This window comes from Lissotriton helveticus, chromosome 9 (genome assembly GCF_964261635.1).
Source record: "Lissotriton helveticus chromosome 9, aLisHel1.1, whole genome shotgun sequence".
Taxonomy (NCBI): domain Eukaryota; kingdom Metazoa; phylum Chordata; class Amphibia; order Caudata; family Salamandridae; genus Lissotriton; species Lissotriton helveticus.
Window position 1 is genome coordinate 771,076,517 of NC_136070.1, and position 15,155 is coordinate 771,091,671.

At 50.2% G+C, this 15,155-nt stretch overlaps 1 protein-coding gene across 1 annotated transcript in view; it reads right to left on the reverse strand.

The window, feature by feature from the left end:
- KLC3 (kinesin light chain 3) overlaps positions 1-15,155 on the reverse strand; it is a 931,842-nt gene that overhangs the window by 63,072 nt on the left and 853,615 nt on the right. The gene's annotated exons all lie outside the window — the stretch shown is intronic.

The window sequence follows — 15,155 nt, forward strand, 5'->3', positions numbered from 1 at the left end:
GGTGACTAGGAGCCAGTGGAGGTCTCTTAGGTGGCCGGTGATGTCCCCTGAACCACAACCAGCCTGAAACGTTACCCACCATTTGTCACCATCAGACAGGTTTCTGGACCCCTGGGTAGAGAACCTTTGCTCTCTGGGTCCAGAAACAAAGCCCATCCTGGGCAGAGGCGTCATGCCTCCTTCCCCAGGATGGACTGGGAACACGAAGGGGAAGCATCAAAGGTCTGCCTTCTTTGTAAGCTGTTCCTACCTTTTGCTGCCCCCAGCAACTGGCTCCAGCCAGATCTGCCCCCCACTTTAAGTGGGAGAATCAGCTAGAAAACCAAGATAGGAGGAGATGTGTTCCCACCTTTGACAATCCCACCCCTCAGATGGGGAGGCGAGATGAAGCACACATCTCAGTTCCCTCCATCTTGAAGATGAGGGGACCCAGCCAATTAGCGGGAGGCTCATGCCCTCTCCCACTGGAGGGTGGCATAATAGGGAGTGTACTCACCGCATCGAAGGGATCCATTGGTACCGGCTTTCACGCCCCTTAACACCCTTAAATTTTGTATATTGGGGCAACTCTGAACCTTGCCTGCTCGTATTCAAGGAAGAAAGAAGAAGGACCAAAGAGCCGTGCTGACCCAGGAAGAAGAGGACATCTACAACTTTAGCCCCAGCTGTACCGGCCTGTCCTGACTTTGACCTACCTACAGCGAGAACCCCAGAGAGTCCAGCAGCCCTCAGAGCCCGGAAGACCTGCCCTGTAACCATCTGTAAGACTCTGTATACCATGATCACTGGATTTGCCAAGCCAAGACTCACTCACAGAGTCTAGATCCAGGCGACTCCGCGATTTTGCACCACTCTGCACCCGCCGCCCACAGCCCGAGTTTTAATGTAAGGAGTAGGTGGCAGCTACTCTAACTCCACTTTGCGCTGACATTGTACAGACACGCTGGGTTACTTATAAAATTGTCAAGGGAGCTCGAGAATGTTTTAATGATCGTTTTAAAAAAATTTCCTTGCACTTCGTAATAACTTGCCACAAATCCTGATTACAAATTCTGAATATTGATTTTAAATGTGTATCGCTCCTGGCTAGATAATTAGAGGCACGCTGTGTTTGAATTCACTTACTTGCATACAACTAGGGATCTATCTGTCTGCCTCCTGACCCCTGAACCGGTACTGCAACACTGCAGCCTATCGCGGTGTGTGGAGGGCGGGGCAGAGACAGACCACACGGAGAGTCGAGCGGTTAGCGCTCTAGACATCCGATTTTGAAAGGCTATTTAGGCAGCGAGGAGGCAGACGCATTTGCGGTAAGGAGTGGGTGGCAGCTACTCTAACTCCGCTTTGCGCTGACATTGTACAGACACGCTGGGTTACTTATAAAATTGTCAAGGGAGCTCGAGAATGTTTTAATGATCGTTTTTAAAAATTTTCCTTGCACTTCGTAATAACTTGCCACAAATCCTGATTACAAACTCTGAATATTGATTTTAAATGTGTATCGCTCCTGGCTAGATAATTAGAGGCACGCTGTGTTTGAATTCACTTACTTGCATACAACTAGTGATCTATCTGTCTGCCTCCTGACCCCTGAACCGGTACTGCAGCACTGCAGCCTATCGCGGTGTGTGGAGGGCGGGGCAGAGACAGACCACACGGAGAGTCGAGCGGTTAGCGCTCTAGACATCCGATTTTGAAAGGCTATTTAGCCCTCGTCGGCCCCAGCGCGCAGCGTTGGCGCGCAGGGTGGCGCCTAACTCTGCGCCTAAGACGAGCCAAAGACCAGCCCGTCTGCGCCCGTCCGCGACCGGACGGGGCCAGGGGCAATGGCACCAAATTCGACCAATGCAGATCGTTGGTCCACGTCTCATATCTCATACTCCCCTCAGACTCTCACGGCCCTACGCTGCACACTTCCTGACTCATGCACCATGGGTGTTTATACCAGCTTGGAGGGGCCCTTCACATGCCGGCACTGCAAATTCCAGTTTCATACGGCATTGGAGGACAAAACAAATACATACCCTGCTGTCGAATCCCGAAGTGCGATTACTAAGTCAAGCGACTTTGTTGGGAACAGCCCCACTATTGCTGACAGGGTGGGTACTAATACATCACCTGGGAATAAGAACCTCTTATGTAATATTCGGTCATTATCTAAACACTCCACCGAAGTATGGGACCTAATTTCATCAACAGAACCCGACCTATGTTTCCTGACGGAAACATGGCTGAAACCCCACTCGGTCCCGGCCATAACCCTAGGAATCCCAATAGGATACAAAATGGTCAGACTAGACCGCCCTATTAAAATTGGGGGCGGGATTGCAATAGTCTACAAACAAGAAATAAATATCTCCATCCTAGATGAACTATGCACCCCAGAAATGGAACTGCTAATTTTTAAAATTAGCACCTCACCCAAATGCAGTCAAAAAGGAGCACTGATCTATCGCCCTCCGGGACCCTGTGCTAATTTTTCCACCACACTATTAAAAGCTCTAGCTCCCCACGTAAGTAAAGAAAGAAATTTTTTGCTCGTGGGAGATTTCAACATTCATAGCGAACTAAAAGAGTGTACCGAAGCACAAACCCTGTTGACAGATTTGTCTCTACTGGGCTTAAAACAAGCCAACAGTGGTCCCACACACCAGGCAGGACACACTCTGGATTTAATCTTGTCCAATCTAGCAGAAATTAAATGTCTCCCTCCAACGCAAGTAAAATGGACAGATCATTTTATTATAGAATTTTATACCCCCTACCTTTGCACTCCCCCCTCAAGCGTTATAGCCTTGCCAAACAAACGTAGGCAATGGCATAAAATCACCCAAAATTCTTTTAAAAACAGATTTGTTGAACCTTCCCCTAGGCCCACAGAGGACATTGAGGAGGCCCTAACTAAATTTGAAGGTGCGCTGGTAACCGCAGTGAATGAAATTGCCCCCCTTAAACTGTTCAAACCGCGTCCGGCACACAAACAAGAAGTCTGGTTTTCAGAACATCTAAGATCCCTAAAAAGAACGGCCAGGAAACTTGAAAAGAAATGGAGATCGTCCCACCAGAATGATGACAAAAGTCGCTTCTGGGAATCCCTCTCCATATACCACAAAGCCATTCGTAGGGCTCGCAAAACTCATATCGCATCCCAAATTGAAGCTGCGGGAAGCACCCCAAGGGTATTATACCAAAGCTTACAATCTTTTATCAAACCAGTGGCCTGCGAGAGTTCGGAGTGTAAATCTCAGCAACTGTGTGACGATATCTCACAGCTTTTTACTAAAAAAATAGATAACATCTATGAAAAAATCACTAGCGCAAACCTGTCCTTCGGTGGAAACAACTCTCCTCCACTAAGCAAGGAATATCCGATCTCCACCACACACCCCCTGGTCATATTTCCCGCTATCACTCTTGAGGAGGTAACAGCTATCATATCCCAAATCAAGAGTGGTTGCCCAGATGACATCATCCCAGCAAGAATCATGCCTATGATTGCTTCCGAATTAGGGCCTGCGATTCAGACATTGGTGAATCTTTCCCTGAATACCGGTGTGGTCCCCAGAGGGTGGAAAAGGGCTCTGGTCAGACCAATTAGGAAAAATACAACAATCCCCTGGACAGATCTGTCCAACCTTAGGCCTATATCCCTGCTTCCATTCCTGGGAAAACTCCTTGAAAAACATGTGAATCACCATCTATCCATGTACATCGAACAAACAGGAGGACTGGATTATTCACAATCCGGCTTTAGGCCTAAACATAGTACGGAGTCGGCCCTGATATCAGTCATGGACGACCTGCACATGTATCAAGATAGGGGCCTTTCTGTTATCATGGTGCTGTTGGACCTGTCAGCGGCGTTTGATACGGTGTCACACAGCATCCTGACTAGCCGAATGGAAAACACCGGTCTAACAGACAAAGCCCTGACATGGCTAAGAAGCTTCCTATCCAACCGCACCCAAACTGTCACCATGGGTGCCTACCGCTCGGCGGAGGTGGAGATCTCCAAAGGGGTACCACAGGGCTCCTGTCTGAGCCCAACCCTTTTTAACGTCTATGTGGCACCCCTGGCTGGAATTATGCGAGCATATGGTTTCGTCCCTGTATCCTATGCGGACGACACACAGCTCCTTTTCCCCTTTAAATCTATGACCGCCGAGGTAAAGGACTCCTTCTCACAAGGCATGAGAGCAGTGGCACAGTGGATGTCATCTAACTGTTTGCAGTGTAACGTGAACAAGACCGAAGTTATGCTGTTCGGGGAGGCTAAGATTCTCTGGACCCCAGATTGGTGGCCACATGATCTGGGTCCAGTCCCCGAACCCAAACAAATTGTAAAAAACATAGGAATCCGATTAGATCAGGAACTCTCGTTAAAACAACACAGCAACTACGTCGTGGGATCATGTTTCCACGTAATCAGTATGCTACGGAAAATATTCCCTATTCTCCCAGATTCCGTCAGGAAAACGCTAGTGCAGGCTCTGATTCTTAGCCCCATTGATTACTGTAACGGCCTGTTACTATCCGTAAATGAGGGAGTATTGGCAAAACTCCAAGTGGTGCAAAATACTGCTGCCCGCTTGGTCTTAAACGCCCCCCCCCGGTCTGCATCTAAGCCTCTTTTAGACAGACTGCATTGGCTATCAGTCCGGCAGAGGACTAAGTTTAAGACCTGTTGCCTAATCCACAAAAGCTTAAACGGACTAGGTCCTGCATACCTGAAAAATAAATTTATAGCCTACACCCCTTCGCGTTCCCTTAGGTCAAGCAACCAATCCCTACTAGTTGTGCCCCGCGCAAGGAAGGCCAGGCACGGAGGTAGAGCCCTTTCCGTGGCCGGTCCATCGCTATGGAATAAGCTCCCTCTAGATCTCAGACAGTGTTCGGAACACCTTATGTTCAGGAAGAAACTCAAAACCTTCCTATTCCAAAACTAGCTCCATCCGGTCCCCTCTCTAACTGTGTCTGCTATGTTTCTTGGGCGCAGAGATACTCCCTAGGGAGTTGATTCAAGCGCGATATAAACTCGCAAATAAATAAATAATGGCCCAACACCATGAGGAGGTCTCCCCAGCTAAACTGACCTGGGATCTGGTGAACCCTGACCTCCCTCAATCTTCAAACAGAAGCCTGGGACCTCAACCTGAAGGGTCCCTCCGACCATGACCAGAGCCGGTAAGAAGAACCAGATGCCAGAAGACACCCGCACCTGACTCCCCATGGCCTTGGGTGGCCCAACCGACGGTGTGCAAGCATCCCCCAAGAACCCAGCTTACCTCTCCAGCTGGTGGCCACCTTCAGGAAGTCCCCCTCGCTTTACGAACTGAAGGTCTCCAATGCCACCCACAGGGTCTCGATGTCTTCTTGGCCCACTGCACCCGGTCGCCCCTGTGCCGCTGGTGGTGCAGATCCTCTGCTGATCGCTTGCCTGCGCAGTGCTGACCTTAACCCCTGGAGCTTTGCTTCAAAACCCGAGTAGTCTGCTCGTAACCAGTCCCTGACCTAAGGCCCCCCTTAGCCCCATTGGCTAACATTGGGCCTCTACCCTCTGCCCCAGCCGCCCCAGTGCCGCTGGTGGTGCAACTTGAGTGCCTACCTGAACCTTGGGAAACCTTGGTCCTGATCCCCTTGACGAAGTAAGGAGCTAGGGGTGGGGGTTCAGTGGGATGCAACATCTACAAGATGTGGCCATAGCCTACAGTACTGGGTGTGCAGTTACACCGACAAAGTATATACGTGATCGCTTACTTTAATTTTGACTATGTGTGATGGTATATGCATGTATAGCGTGAACTGGATCATTTCCACTCTAATCGAGGCATTTTTCTGCGGTCATGAGCCTTACGACTGTGTGAAACGACACTATGAGTTGCTTCTGGATTTATTGATTTTCCCCTTCTATACACATCAAATAATCATGCCTATTTATAACACCATTATGTATATGTTTTTTCTCCTTATGGAGTTTGAATACAGGGGGTCACTCCCAACACCTCGCAAATTCTAGCGATTTGTTTGATGAAACTCTGTGAATGAGATTTTCTTGCGCAGCATTAGCGGGCGCATTTGATTGAAACAGATTTTGGTTATGGTAAAACTTTTACATGTGTGTTATGTGGTGTGGACACAGTTACAGGATGATTAGTCCGATTAGGACGCGATGCTTGAAATATTATACCAATAGGGTACTGTGAGCATTGAGGTGGTGCGTGGATGCGGTGTAAAGAGTGAATAAGCACTGAGGGGTTCAGATTTTCCACTCCTTGATACTTTGTGGAGGATCAAATGGCAATCTAGTCATAATTCTCTCCCCTCTGTGTGCTTTCCCCACAGATTACGAAGTGTGCGATCAATAGGGAACCCCATGTTGGAAGGAATGCATTCCATAGATACCTAAGGCAGGATCAGAGGGTAATACGTTTTGAGATCCGGAGGGTCCTGATGAATGCCGGAATGATCCGACACTGTAGGCATGATTTAAATGGCAGAAACATGTCGACACCTTGGCAGTAAGGAGAGGTGAAGGAATCTTAATCTTTTCCTGTCACCACCATCCTTCACGTTTTTATACCTAGCCGGATGTCCAGGAGTTCCGGTCCCACGTCTCTCGTGATGGCTACAGGTTTCAGCTTTGCTGGGGACTCGTGTCGGCCTTGGCGATGTCTGGAAGTCCATGTACTGTGTCGCAGATTCTTCAGGATCCGGCAGGAGCCTCGAAAATGCAGACCGGCAAGATGCTTCTTTGGTGCCTGTTTGAACAGGGGAGTCAATCCTTAACCCCAAGGGAAATTTCTTCCGTCTTCCAGTCGATATTGAATGTCGAAGGTCCAAGATGTATGTTTCAGAGTTTCGCCCAGGGTAATCTAATGTCCTAGGGACTGGGTTCCTTTACTTATACTAAGTTTAGGGGTTGGACTAACTCTAGGGTTTCACCTATGGGAGGACCTGGGGAAGGGGTTTTTACACCACTTCCCCTTGGTCCAGTTTCACGCTAGAGCTGGGGCTGAGTGCCCAAACAACCGGTTTGAACTGGGAAATGCACGGGGACACCTTGTGTGCCACAGGCACTGTCTGAAAAGCATTAACTGAATGCAACCCACCCTGCCCCAATACACTAAAGCCTGTCTGGGGAGGAAACCTATTGTCCAGACCTCCCCTACTAGTGTTTCGTCCAACATAAGGAGGTCAGACTCATGTCTGTGACAGCGGCATCCATTTTGTGATGCTGGAGCTCTTTAAAACTATTACCGGTGGGGAGGAGCTTAGCGCGCACCCAAGATGGTCGCGTGAGCTCAGGGCTCGCGGACCTTCGCCACCTCCACCAACTATCCTGTACCCTATCCTGACTTAGAGGACGGGTTATTACTGGCACGGCCCTGCTGATCGTTTATCCGTTTTCGGACTTCGATTCGGACCTCGGGAGCCGAAGATATGGACCCTTGAACTTTTCCGGCCTGCTCCATGGTACTGCCCCGGGCCCGGTTTCTCTGCCAGCCGGACAGTAATTGAACAACAACGGATCATGCGAGCCTCCCTTGCCCGGTCGTCTACTTTCAGTTTCGTTTCTCGCGCTTAGACCTATTTGACTTTGTCTCGATCACCCTGGCTTGCTGCTTTCAACCTAACCACGATTCAACGACTGGCGACTCGGCCTCCTGCTACTCATCACCTGGTGCTAGGTCCCCGTCTTATTTTCCACATTGCAGCGGGTGTATCGAGTTTAGCCATTTTTACTAGGTCTCAGACTACCCTTCGGGGCGCACAAACTAAGATGGCCGCCAAGCCTGAGGGAGAGAAACGCAAGACCAGACCGGCAATGCGAGGAGGCTCCGTGCAATCAAATGTCATGGACAGGTACACCCTCGCCAAGGGCTCTCCGGGCGGGTCGACTAAGTCCCCGGCCAATGTTGGAGAAGAATCCCCGATGGATGAAGATCTGTCATTGAGGGACGTCATGGGCCCCATTGCCGGGATGAAGGCCGCACTGGGTCAACAGTATGATGCCCTGGCCCACAAGTTGGATACGGTTGCTATCGATGTTACCCTGATCAGGGCTGACCTTGCGAAAACCAATGAAAGGGTCCAGTCCCTCGATCTCAAGACATCTAGTCTTGTCATTGACGTCTCCGATTTACAGGCAGAGGTCGGTAACCTGCGGGCCGCCAGTGACTATCTCACTCGACGCCTGGACGATTTTGAGGGCCGTGCACGACGGAACAACGTCCGTCTGGTCGGTGTCCCGGAAACATCGGACGCATCCTCGGTGGACCTGCTGGTGGAGGATCTGGTCCTGAATCATCTAGCATCCAAGGGACTTAGCAAGTTTTTTGCTGTAGAGCGTGCACACAGGATCCCGGGTGGCCCCCCCTAAGCAGGGGGCCACTGCGCGACCCATCATTGCTCGGATCTTTAGCTTTCGGGACAGGGATGCGATCCTGCAAGCGTCACGCCTATCTGGTCCAACGGCTTATGAGAATACTACAGTCAGCTTCTACCCGGACTTCACCCAGCGGGTTCAGAAACAAAGACTTGGGGGTATATTACCAACAACTAGCGATAATTTTTGTCTCTAACTTGTTTAGAGACAAAAATTATCGCCGCACATCGGCGATTTTTATCGCAGATAAACCTTGCTATTAGCAAGGTTTATCGCAAATGCGATAAAAAACGGCCGCAATGCATGAATATCGCTGAAAAGTCAGCGATATTCATGCATTATCGAGCAAATGCTCTTAGCCATGTTATCCACCTCCCATTGGATAACATGGTGAAGAACTGCTCAGGGCAGGTGTTAGCTTTTGGAGATATTCGCGCTTAGCGCGAATATCTCCAAAAGTTGGTAATAGGAGATAGCGATGTTAGCGACTGTTTCCAGTCGCTAACATCTTGGCACGCCCACTTTGCATGTCATTAGTGATAAATATCACTGACATGCAAAGCGGGGCCCAAGATGGTCGCTATCTCCTATTAGCTGTCACTAACTGGTGTTAGCGACAGCTTGGTAATAGGGAGATAATTTTATCTCCGCTTTCTTGGCTTTTAAAGCCAAAAAAGCGGAGATAAACCCCTTGATAATATACCCCTGGGATTCCAGGGGGTGAAAAAGAGACTAAGGAAAAGAGACATGAAATATGCTATGCTCTTCCCGGCCCGGCTACGTGTGGTGTACAATGAACGAACATTCTTCTTTGATCATCCAGGGGCGGCAAATGACTGGCTGGGCACGCTGCCTCCGGGGCCAGATCATTCTGAACACTCTGGACACTCCGGTGGAGCGGAGGGAGGCCCGGTAGAGCAGGAATAGGGGGCGGAATCGGCTCCCGGTCCATCGTATTGACTTTCGGGTGTGGTTTGGTGCTATACCACTATTGCTTGCTAACATGCTATCTTATTGGGGTGTGGGCGGGGGGGGTGGGTGAGTCTTCCTCCTCTGGGGTTCTTTTCATAGAATAGTTGTATGATAGGGCGACAGGCACACTGCAAGTTGGGGTGGCTTTTGAGTCTTACGCAGGGGTGCGGGGTGGGGGGTGTGTTGTACGGGGTCTTTTGGGGGGTTGGGGGTTGCAGTTCATGTTTCATTGTTTTCTTCAAGGCATAGTATCGATGATCTCCTGCTGTATGGTGTCGCATCTGGTGTGGGGTGGGGATGGGATTGATCTTTGGGATGGGGGAGGGGACTTAAATTACTGTGTTGGAACGTTAATGGTTTGGGGGATAGGATCAAGCGGGGCGTGGTGTTGCAGCTGTTGCGACGTTTGTCCCCTGATGTGGTTCTGCTTCAGGAGACGCACTTGCTTGGCAATACGTGCCATGCCATGAATAGGCGTGGTTATCGTCTCTTGGTGCACCCAGGTTTCACTTCTGGCTCCAGGGGAGTGGGCATTCTGGTTCGGAGCTCCCTCCCTCTTGCTGTTGATGAAATCATCCTTGATGATAGGGGACGGTACGCCGCCATTGTGGGGCGCTGGGAGGGGAGGGTTATTACCCTACTCTCCGTGTATGTGCCGCCGGGTCTCCAGACTACTACTTATGCGGATCTGGGAAGAGTGATCTTGGGAGTCCCCGAGGGTCTGCTTGTAGTGGGCGGGGATTTCAACTCTGTAGTTTCGGGGATGTGTGATCGCTACCAACCCCGGGAAATTGCGAAGTCCCAATCCTGGTTGGGGGACTCCCTGGAGGCTCTAGGGCTCACCGACTGCTGGCGCCTGCTTCATCCTGGTCAATTGCAATATACCTTTCACTCTGGGGCCCACGGCAGTCTTTCGAGACTTGATTATGTGCTGATGCCCTCCTCCCAGGCCTCCTCTTAAGGGAGGTGAAACATTTAGCTAGGGGCATCTTGGACCATTCCCCACTTTGGCTGGTAGTGGACGCTTACTTGGGGTCGGAGGGTAGAGTGGCCCCGATAAACCCCTGGTATCTCCGCGATCCCGAGGTCAGAGCGGAACTAATTAAAGCGTTTGGTCAATACTTTGCTGAAAATGTGGGTTCTGTGTCCTCCTCTTTCACGTTATGGGAAGCGTACAAAACTGTCATTCGGGGCCAGGCCCTCTCCTTGATTGGCAATGTTAAGAGACGTCGGCGGGAGGAGGTTGTCCGTCTTGAAAGTGACATCACCGTTCTTGAGGGGGAGTTGGAGTCCGAGGTCACCCCGAAGAGGCTGCACCTTTTGGGTCTAAAACAACTCGAGTATAGGGCGATGGTGACTGATGCGGCGAAGGAGATGAGCAGAGAACAACAGGGACGTCTGTATGATGTGGGGGATAAGGCGGGGAAATTGCTTGCTTGGCTGGATAAGAGGGAATGTGCGAGTCGAGTGGTCCCTGTGCTTGTGGATGTGAATGGCACGAGTATCATCGACCCTGCTGCTATTGTTGAATGTTTCGCTGACTATTTCCGGGAAGTGTACTCCCCGGTGTCTGATCGACCTGAGCAGGACTCCCACTTGCTCCTGCGCGATATCTCGCTGCCACGTTTGTCCGACCCTGAAAGGGTTCTCCTAGAGGCTCCGCTTGCGGTTGATGAGGTCGCGACTGCCATCCGCTCGGTTGGCTCGGGGAAGGCCTCGGGCCCTAATGGGCTCCCTATAGAGCTTTACAAGCTCCGTCCGGATGTGATGGCGCCGTATCTACGGTCGATGTTTTTAGAATCGCTGGAGGCAGGCTCTCTCCCTCCTGATCAAAGATTGGCTTCCATAGTGGTGATTCACAAGGACGGCAAGCCACGTGACCGCTGCGCCTCCTTTAGGCCCATATCATTGATTAACGCTGAACCGAAGATCCTGGCCAAAGTGCTTGCCAACCGCTTGGTCACTGTCATAGGCGAGCTGGTTCATCCGGACCAATCCGGATTCATACCCCATCGCAACACGGCACTGAATCTCCGGCGCTTGCATGGAGTCCTTGCGCGGGCGGCAACTCTGCGTGAACCGGCCATCTTGGCGTCACTGGACACCACCATGGCGTTTGATACGCTGGAGTGGCCATATCTTTGGACGGTTCTCTCTAAATTCGGCTTTGGCCCTACCTTCATTGACTGGGTGAAACTGCTACACACCGACCCCTTGGCCCGAGTGGTGGTAAACGGTCGTGTCTCGGCCTCCTTTGTTCTCGGTAGGGGAACGCGCCAGGGCTGCCCTTTGTCTCCTCTCTTGTTTGCCCTTGCTTTGGAGCCATTGGCGGCATGGCTGAGATGGGAACCGTCCTTGAAGGGCATTAGATGGACTCCGGAGTTTGAAGATCGGATATCCTTATACGCTGATGATATACTCCTGTATCTTACGTCGCCTCGGAAATCGTTGATTGTCCTATTTGACGTCTTGACTTCTTTCCGTAACAATTCCGGTCTCATCATCAACTGGTCGAAGTCTTGCGTCTATGTTCTCTACGGCGAGGTTCCTCTCTTGCCTCGTGGATGTCCTATCCCGGTGGTGCGGGAGGGATTCAAGTACTTGGGGATTTTTATCACCTTGGACCCTGTGCTTCGTTATGAACGCAATTTGTTGCCCCCTCTCCAGCACCTCCGTGCTGATGTGACTGCGTAGGGTAGGCTCCCTCTCTCTCCTCTGGGACGGGCGGCGCTGTTTAAGATGATGTCGCTCCCTCGGTTCCTTTATGCGCTGCAAAATACACTTGATATTGTGCCTGCCCGCTACTTCCGTGAGATTGAGAGTCTACAGAGACAATTGATATGGGGGGGGGGGGGCGTTCTCGTATCGCTCTTGCGAAGCTTACGCTCCCGTGGTATGACGGGGGTATCGCGCTCCCGGACATCCGCCGCTATTATTGGGCCTCTCAGTTGGGGGCCATCAACCACTGCACTTACGGTCCCTTGCCGAGCCCGGCGTTTGAGATGGATAGGTGGCTGCTGCCCGGTGGAGACTACAACAGGGCTCTGTACGCGAGATCTGCCGGCAGATCTCTCACGGGCCCCACTGGGACGGCAGTGCAGGTGTGGTATCGCGCGACAGCGGCCCTGGGCTGGGCTGATAAGCCGACTCGTGCTACCCCGCTTTATGCGTCGGAAAAACTTGGATCCCTCTGGAAGTCGAAGGGCTTCGATAAGTGGGATGTGATCGGTATCAGCAGGGTGAATGATGTGTGGATCAAGGGTAGAATCAAGACGTTTGAGGAGCTGAAAGTTGAGTATGAGTTGACTGATAGAGAATCCTTTCGATATGCGCAAATCCGGCATGCGGTTTTGTCGGTCTTTCCCCTGGGCTCTGATATTCCGGAGGCGTCCCCGCTTGAGGATCGGATACTGGACGGGCATGTCCCTGATAGTACGATCTCGCTCATTTACAAAAAGTTGATCAATGTCAGAACCGACCTACTGAGTAACCTTCGAGAGGTATGGACTAGTGATGGTCTGGAACTCGATGACCAGGATTGGCAGGCTGCGATCTCTTCCCCGAAGGAGGTGGCTATCCCAGCACGACTCCGGTTTGTCCAGCTCAAAATTCTTCATAGGGTATACGTGACTGGTCCCCGTCTGGTGCGCATGGGATTCTCTGTGGATGGCCTGTGCAGGCGTGGCTGTGGTTTGGTAGGCACGTTTCTCCATATCCTTTGGGAATGTCCTGCTGTGATGCGCTATTGGACTCACGTGCATGAAGTTATGAGTGAGGTCACGGGGTGCAATCGATGCCTGAGGCGAGACGGTGTCTGTTGAATGTCTGGGAGCCGAATGATTATGACCTGGCGCAGCTTCGATGGGTGACCTTGGGTAATATGATTGCCAAGAGAGACATTGCTCAGTTGTGGGGTGCCCAGCTGTCGCCGACAGTTCTGGTGTGGCGACAAAACATGGATTGGTGCATGTTTAGGGAAAAGACAGTGTATGTTTCCCGTGGCACGCCCCGCAAATGGGGGAAAATCTGGAATCAATGGAACGCATACCGTGGTGATATATGTACCCCCCCCCCATTCAGACTTGGACACTGACCTGTCATCCTCCCAGCCTGATGTTTCCTCCACGGGAATCTAGATATCTCGCTTTTTCCTGGTCTCCTCCCCCCTCCCCAATCTCATCACATACTTCTGACATCTGATTTGAAAATGTGCCCCCCCCCAGCGCCAAAATGACACATTTGTAATGTACTGCCTTGTTTTCGGTTTTCTTTTTTATGTTTTCTGTTATTTGAATTCAATAAAAAGATTAAAAAACAAAACAAAAACTATTACCAGGCAAATAAGTGTGTACATGTCTTCTCCCTCTCTGAGGGTGGAATTCTAGCCCCGCCGCCAGGATTGGCGGGGGGGGGGTAGGATTCCAAGATTCCAAAGTGTTTGACACCAAACACTACATGTTTCGATGCAGCCATTCCAAAGTTAGTATTTACCGCAAGGTTATAATGCACTTAAGAGTATATGGTCTGCCTGTATCATAGAACAGCTATAAGGAAGGGATTCCGAAAGCTGCAGAGGGGCTCAGCTCATGCTTGGGCACCCTCTCACACAAAACCAAGCACTTCAGGATTGTCAAGGACTGCCATAGGAGTGACTTATAGGTTTATATGTGTCTATATATAGGTAGATATAGGTATACTATATCTAAGTAAGGGGTACAAGTACCACCCTACCCAGGCTGCAGTAGCAGACCTGTGGTGTCATTTTGGAAGGCTTCCCGGGGTGGCATAATACATGCTTCAGCCCCTGGTAGGCCATGGGGTACCTATGCCCTTGGTACCTAAGGTACCATATACTAGGGACTCACAAGGGTAACCCAGTAACCAATCTGGTGTGTACCTAAGATACATGTAATCAATTTAGAGAGAGAATAACTAGGCTGGGGTCCTGGTTAGCAGGGCCACAGCCAGACTAAAGTCAATAAACCAGTGAAACACAGCAAAAGGGGGGGTAACCATAGTAAGCAGATCCTACTTTCCTACAAAATGAACTTGCAAACAAAGGAGCCGCTTAAAGCATCTTCACATTTGGATCCACTAAGAAAAACATCTGTGTCCCCATTCCTGCACCTAAACCTAAATGGTAATTCCCAACACTTGTGCACATATCCTTCCCCTGGCACTTCATATCTGCCTACCTGTTGGTATTGGAGACAATAGTGGAATTGGAAAGTTGTGACCGGTAGGGTGATGTAACCATGGATTATCCACGGTGAAAGGCAAATGGTCTAATTTTTCAATGTGCAACGTGGTATAATTCGCACCTCTAAGCGCCATTGTTATCTGTCTTTCTTTTAGATTGTATCCTGAAAAAAATGTTTGTTCTGTTAATGTAATGCCATGGCACGTGGCCAGAACATAATGTTTGTAACGCCCAGCACAGTATTACTATTGTGACTGAACATGTTGTAATAAAGACATGATCATTATGTCAATTGCAGAAGCCACTATGTTGCCCAGTGAATGCATTCTGGATGATAAATTGGTCATACCGTTGTCAATCACAGCCAAAGCCTTTTTTAAGTTAACCCTATCCATCTTGCACAATCTCTCAGCAGCTTCCTGTTGAGATATCTTCCACAGCTCGTTGTATATTCCGTACAAAAAAGCACTTTCGATGAAGATTCCTGGGACCTATTAAAAAATCACTGAGATCCCTGTCATCAGAAAGATGGGTCATGTTTTGTTTCACCTGGGAAAGTGTTAAGGTTTGTAGCCAATCTAGGAATAACTTCCCAAC